Source organism: Hipposideros armiger, unplaced genomic scaffold (assembly GCF_001890085.2).
Source record: "Hipposideros armiger isolate ML-2016 unplaced genomic scaffold, ASM189008v1 scaffold_158, whole genome shotgun sequence".
NCBI classification, from domain to species: domain Eukaryota; kingdom Metazoa; phylum Chordata; class Mammalia; order Chiroptera; family Hipposideridae; genus Hipposideros; species Hipposideros armiger.
The window spans coordinates 2,878,075-2,885,691 of NW_017731508.1; positions in this window are offsets into that span (position 1 = coordinate 2,878,075).

Below are 7,617 nucleotides of genomic sequence, written 5' to 3' on the forward strand. Positions count from 1 at the left end.
GACCCCCAAAGGGGTCGCGACCCACAAGTTGAGAACCGCTGGGCTAGACTTCAGATGATTCTCCAGGTTGATCATTCTATAGTTTAGTTGTAATTTCAATGTGTTCACAGAAGGAAGCAGGCACAATGTTTATCTACTCCTTCATCTTGGATCTCTGAGGTGGAGAGTTTCATCCACTTTCCCATAGCTCTCCATGGATGTAATCAGAGCTGGATTCCTCATTTCCTGACATTCATCTACTGAGACTTTCTTTCCTCTGAAAATAAAATTATTCTTATTATTTTTCTCACGCACCATTTCTTATTTGTTTTTGCATGTTGGAGATCTTTCCCCTTGTTTTTTCTATCCTTCCTTCTTTTCTTTTTTTGGTCCTTAAAGTATTGGCTTCTTGCTCAAATATCACCATTATTCCATTTCATTTATAGGACTATTTTTTCTCACTTTAACAGGGCATCCAGAAGGCTGGTTATATGAGTGGCCGTACAACTTTACAATGAAAGCATATACACTCATTAAAAAGAGGAAGGGGAAGGGCTGCTTTATACATTGAGACATGAGAAAAGCAGGTTACAGAGGAGCGTGTGTGTGCCCACACACCAAGTTATGAAAGTATATTTATTTTTCAATGCAAAAGATACAAAACGAACTGTTATGTGTGATGTGCCCTCTGGGTAGGGTGAGCGGCCATCCCAGCTTGCTGGTTTCTGGGAAACAAGATGCGTGGTCTTAAAATTGGGAAAGTCTCAGGCAAATAGAGATGAGTTAGTCCCCTTGCCTCTGAGCAGTGATGGGGCTGGAGGTGGGTGAGTGAGGAGCACATGGACCCAGAGCTGTCGTCTTCTGCTTTTTCCTTAAATAGCCTCTACAGGCTTCAGGGAGTCCCAGTAGTTGTGCTTTGAATCCTTTGGGTCTGTCTTAGAGGCTGGGAGATTCCAACTCTGGATATCAGTTGCTCTGTCTGCTAAAAGTTGGTTAGTAATAATAACCACCTCTGTGGAATTCAGAGAACTGAATTAATTAAAATGTTTAGAATATTACTTGGCACATAGAAGGTACTCAAAAGTGATAGGTGTTAACACGTTTCTGTGCTGTTTGACTCCTTTATAGATGGCACTTATTAGCTGTATCATTTAAATCACAAAGTTGTTGTGTTGTTTAAATTTCAGGAAAATAAGACTAAAAAAAAGAATCCTGATAGCCTGGCACCATTCCTTTGTCTAAGTGGCAACTCCATCTGTCTACGTGATTCTTTATGTATCATCTTATAAATATTTCCCACAGCTGTTCTTTTTCACTCTGCTATTAAATAAGTATGCTTGACTTTAATCTATCTCAGTTCTCAAAATACAAAGCAGAGTCTCTTTTTTGTTACATGCAGAAATGGGTCCAGTCCTCCACATTCTTATTTGCTTATTTAAATAATTTGTTTCCTTCTTTATCCAATAGAATGGGATGCTTGGCCAAACTAAGCAAATTTCACTTTATTTAACTGCCAGCTGTGGCACTTTTCTTTGTCCTAAAAACTACTTCTCACCCAGAGGTGCTTGGAGACTCACAATGAGAGACAATAAATTCATGCCACAGGGTCCCATTTATCCTCCTGTTGTCAGGGGAAATGACCTGTTTGCTTAACCAGAGGTCCCTGAGTTAAGCCTCTTAATAGGAGATGCCTACTTGGAGATCACAAATACCTGAGCATTGTTAATCTTGGGTTTCCTCAAAGATTCCCACCTCCAAGCCTCTCAAAGTTTTCAGTGGGCCAGAGGGATTTATAGGAAAGTATAACTATTTACTCAAGCTGACAAACATTTGTTTTTCACATCGGACTGCAAACAGAACATTATTTCATGAGTTTGCTACTCTTTCACATGTTGGCTTTAAGGCAGAACCTGTTACATACTTGTACTCTTAAAAAAACAAGCCACCCCTCTCTTTTCACCAATACGAATACCACCTGTGCAAATTGCCCAAGATTTTTCCCTTATCTTTTTATTAACATGTTTTTAACTGCTGTTAAGCAGAAGTCAGTAGAGCTGCTGAACGGCTGAGAATCCAGGCTTTGTAGACAGACTGCCTGAAATCATCACACCGTGGCTTGGCAACGTCAGGCAAGCTCTTTCCCCTCCCTGGCCTGTGGTTGCCTCGTTTGTCATGATAGTGCTATTCTATCATACAGGGTCTTTGGAGAAACAAATGACCTTGTTAAATGAAAACTTTCATGGCAGAAAATTATTCTAAAAGAAAGGGTTTATTGAGTCACACGCTAGCCAGAAAAATGACCAGGTCCTGGGCCATGCAGTGCTAGATGGGGATGTCAACATGTACCCTGTCCTAGCACTGAAGGGGCTCTTTTGTGCAAACAGTTTTGGGGGAAAAGATGTAAGTTGTTTTGAAAGAATTTACATTGGCTATAGATAAAGGAAGTGGGAAATGATGAAGTGGGGGCTAATCCTGGGTCCTAGGGCAGAAGTGTTTGCTCTTTTGTATTCATTGTGAGCAGCAGTCTGGAAAGTTCATGTGTAAGCAAGATGTGTTGGCACCTGGTCTAAGGCTTTTCTCTCTAGATAAGCTCAGAAATAACCACCTGGAGGTTATTTCAAAGTTTCAACATACACCCAGGAATGTAAGAAGTCTTTTGTTGGCTTTGGCCTGCAGTTGTTAACCAATTAACCTCTATTCTTGTCTCTTCCTTCCACCCTCGGCCAGCTGTAGTTTAATTTAGGACATCTCAGAATTTTCTCCTTGTTAACATAATAAACACAAAAGACTTAAAACTAAGCTCGGCACATAGTGAACACACAAGTGCTAACTCCCACTCTACGTGTGTATTATTTCTACTAACCACTGGGTGTTTATGTCTGTCCATTTAGTGACTAAAGAAAGGCAAATATGCTAAAATGTTAAGTATCTATCTCTAGGTTAGTGGACTATGGGTCGTTTTTATCATTCTCTTTAATCTCTTATAGTTCCTAAGATTTTCTGAAATGAAGTTGCATTGCTTTAAATGTTAGAAAGATAAACTTTTACAAATATATTCTCCTCGTCAAGATATAGAGATAGAAAAAAATTAATTATTTGTGGTATAACTAAGTGGACATTTTTTAATATTATGATCTTTTATAGGTAAGGGTGAACATTTGAAATGATTTTTGTTTTATTTTGTTTAGTCTAAACCCAATTGCTAAGTTATTTTATTTTAATATTTCAAACTGTTTGAAAGTATCTCCTAGCTATGGCATTGATATGTCTTAATTTCACACATTTGTTTTTATTATCCTCATATATTCATATTTTGACCTTTTTTAATGCTGATTCAGATGAGATTATTGCTTTGAAGAATGTGGTTACTCCAAGTGAAATCCTTAGAATAAGTTAGACTGTGTAGACCAAGATCTTGTTAAAATAAACACCATTAATGAAAAATTAGTTCTGGGAAATGTGTGCTTTATGTAGTTTCCCAGATTCCTATTCCTTGATGGGGAAAGGCAATTAAGTACTTTTTTGGGTCATCTATTGTAGCATAAATGCATTTGAGTGCATATGCAATCTTCATATATCCAGCTGCTGTTTATTGAGGGATTCTTGTGTGCCAGGCACTGTTGATTGGTTAATTCATGCAGCCCTCATAATAATGCAACAAACCAAGATTCAATTCCCCCATTTCACAGATGAGGAATCGAAGTCTTCAGAAACTGTTAATTCCCTAAGATCATACAGCTGGTACAAGGAAGAAGTGAAATTTAACATCAAATCCTTTGAATTCTCAAGCCGATGCGTTTTCTACTATATTATACTTTCTTTCATGAGTAATGAATAAAAAATATATTTTAAACTAGATCAGGACTTCTTGATTGATGCTGCTGACATATTAGGCAAGATAATTCCTTGTCGTGGGGGCTGCACTGTGCATTGAGAATGTTTCTTGGCTTTTCTGGCCTCACTCACCCTATGCTGTATCATCCCCCAGTTATGATAACCAAAAATGTTCCCAAACATTGCCAAGGTCACCTGGGGGGGGGGGCAAATCGTTCCTGGTTAAGAGCTGTGTGCTAAATCAGATTCATGTTATTCAGAGAGAAAATGATTGGTTTTGAGTTTTCATAAAGACAGATTAAAGGACTTTCCCCCACAAAGCCCTCTTAAAAGAGTCCATAATTATGTCGACCTGAAACAAACAGAAGCAGATATTGGAGATCTGACAATAATTGGGCTGGTGCAGCAGCTCAGTGAGGTAATTTAGACACCAGAGCAGCCTCCTGCCGGCTTTCCCATTTACTCACCTCTCTGCCTCTAGGAAAATAACACTGAAGGGTGAGGGTTCTGTCATATTTACACAAGGAAAGAAGACTTCCCATTATAATATAAAGGATAGAACAGTCCTTCAGAAACATTAAATCAAGTAAGATGGAAAGCAGTCAGGTAGTTACCAATTTTCTAGAAATGCTAACTCCATGATGGTCCTTATTCTAGACAGTGGGGATACCGCAGGGAGAAAATAGACAATAGACTCCTTCATGGGGTGGGAAGTCTGGTAAGGAAGACAGACATTAGGGAAAAAATTACATGCATGATTAATTAAATAATTACACATATGCACAGGCTGCAAAAGATGAACTCTTGTTATGTTTTTTGATGCTAGTCCAAAAGCACATAGTCATAGTTAGTGCTTGTTATCAAGCTATTATCTCTGAACTCCAAATAGATTTTTCTATATTCTGTGCTCTGGTTATGCACAAACTACATTTCCCAGATGCCTTTACCCAGTGGCTTACTATTAAATTCTGTTAACAGGAAGCACAGAGGAAGCTTGGAAGGCAGAAAGAAGAGAGAAGGAAATAAGAGATCCTGGAGAAGGGCCTTCCTTCTCCCTATTTGCTTACTGTTCCTTTCAAAGTTGCCCCAACAGTGGCCCCTCCAGCCGAGAGCAGCAGCTGGTTCCAGAATCCAACACTTCCAGGACCAGACTTGTGCCTCCAGGGCAGCCAGCAGCAGCCAGCGTGTGCCCAGCCTCAGAGCACTTCAGGGCTCCTCCTCTCAGCTCCTTAAATTCTGATAACCTCAGACTCTTCCCTTTTGTTTCACAAGTTCCAGGGGTAAAACCTAAATTATCACAGGGCATTTTTTGCTCTTTAAGCTCTCTAACATCTGTCATCTGTGTGTTAATCCCTACACTAAATCTCCTCTGTTAAAATACTTAGTGTGTTTTCCTGACTGAATCCTGCCTGACATATGCTTTCATTTTGAGTCCAGCTTCATTCACAAAGTAGGAGCACAGGCATTCTTGCTGTCAGCCAAGGCAAGGGGAACGCAATGGTCTTGAATATTCCCTAGTTAGGAAGGCCACTTCAGAAGGCCACTTCAGTGGGAAGAAGCAGCACATGTTTGGGGACAGACAGTGAACCAGACCAAGTTCCTGCCCCACGGAGCTCAGGACTTAGTGGGAGGAGCCAGACAGTAAGGAAATCAGGAACAAGTCCCACAGTTTGGTGGTGCATTAATTTCCTAGGGCTGCTGTAACAAAGTACTACAAGCCATGTGGCTTACAATAGAAATGCATTCTCCCCGTTCTGAAGGCCAGAAGTCCTGAATCAGGGTATGGGCAAGGCCACGTTCCCTGCAAAGGTTCTAGGGGAGGGTTCTTCTTGCCTCTTCCAGCTCTGATGGCTCCAGTATTCCTTGGCCTGTGGCCACATCACTCCAATGTCTGCCTGCATCTTCACATGGCTGTCTCCTCTGTGGGTCTCTTGTAACACTTATTGAATTCTGAGCCCACCTGGGTAATCCAGGATGATTTCACCTCAAGATCCCTACCTTAATTACATCTGCAAAGACTTTTTTTCTAAAATAAGTCAGATCCACAGGCTCAGAGGTTAAGATGTCAACATATTTTTGGGGAGGGCACCATTCAACCCAACACAGAGGGTAAATAAGTAGAGAGTGATGGTGGCCAGTGGAAGATGGCCAACTTTAGATAAGGTGCTCAGGAAAAGACCTCAGTGAGCACAAGCAGCAGCTGTGATCTGGGGGGAGGAGCTTTCCAGACAGAGGGCAGGGCAGCTGTGAAGTTCCTGACCTCCTACCACTCTCTCCTCTCCCCCATTGCTCCCTAAATACAAAATTTGTTTCTGCCTCATGACCTTAGGATGTTCGCTCTGCATGCACCTGTCCCCCAGATCTCACCTAAGTGGTCCCTTCTCATCTTTGCACATCTCCTCCAGGAGACCATCTCTGACCACTCTTTAAAAGCCCCCGCCGCAGTGTAGCAGAAACTTATCATGTCCTGCTTTCTACCCCTCAGCCCACCTCTGGCTTCAGTCTCTGCTGCAGTGGACACTTCTGTGTGCTCAGATTCACCTGGTGCTTGCAGCATTGTGCTCCAAGCTCCCAGTCTCTCCTTTTTCTTTCTACTGCAGGGGTGTGTCTGACTCTGTGGGAGACCCCTCATCCAGCATTCAAGCACAGAAGCCCAAAGTGTGAGGTGTTAACACCCCTGGAATATGGAGCCATTGATAAATGGTCCATACTCCTCCCATGGACATTCTGGCAGGTATTTTCTGCACCTGTCTTCTCCCACAGGAATGTAAGCTCTGGAGGAACAGGGACTTTTTCCTACTTCACATACCCAGTTACCATCTATTGAGTGACTTTTGTGGGCATTGGTTCTTTCACTGACTCTAACTCAGGGATTAACTACCCATTTTATGAGAAATCATTTTATAATAATATTATTTAACCTTTGCTATTCTGAAGTAGCACAAAAGTGCTATCTACTACACTTCATTCTGGAAAGATAAATTAATGTTTCAAGGTAAGTTGTCATTCTAGTCTTTATGAAAATAATATAGAGAAAAGTGGGAAAAAACGAATGCTATTTCTATTATTAGGTTGGTGCAAATGTAATTGCAGTGTTTGCATTGTTGAAATTTGCCTGTGATATAGGAATACATTCTTAAATAATGTTATGTTATAACATCTGGTTATAGCATCTGTTATGTTATAATGTCTGGTTATAACATCTGTTATGTTACAACCATATAACATATGGTTATGTTATACATCATTTTAATGCACATTTCTCACTTTATGTTTTTTTGCAAATCACTTATTACTTGCTGTTTATATGTATTTTAGACTATGGAAATGATGTCTGACAAAAAGCAAATTCGAGTGATTTTCTTATTTGAGTTCAAAATGGGTCGTAAAGCAGCAGAGACAACTTGCAACATCAACAATGGCATTTGGCCCAGGAACTGCTAATGAATGTACAGGGCAGTGGTGGTTCAAGAAGTTTTGCAAAGGAAACGAGAGCCTTAAAGATAAAGAGCATAGTGGCCGGCCATCAGAAGTTGACAAAGACGGATCATCGAAGCTGATCCTCTTACAACTACATGAAAAGTTGCCAAAGAACTTAACATCAACCATTCTATGGTCATCAGGCATTTGAAGCAAATTGAAAAGGTGAAATAGCTCAATAAGTGGGTGCCTCATGAGCTGACCGCAAATCAAAAAAGTCATCATTTTGAAGTGTCGCCTTCCCTTATTCTACACAACAATGAACCATTTCTCGATCAGATTGTGATGTGCAACGAAAAGTGGACCGTATATGACAACCAGCGA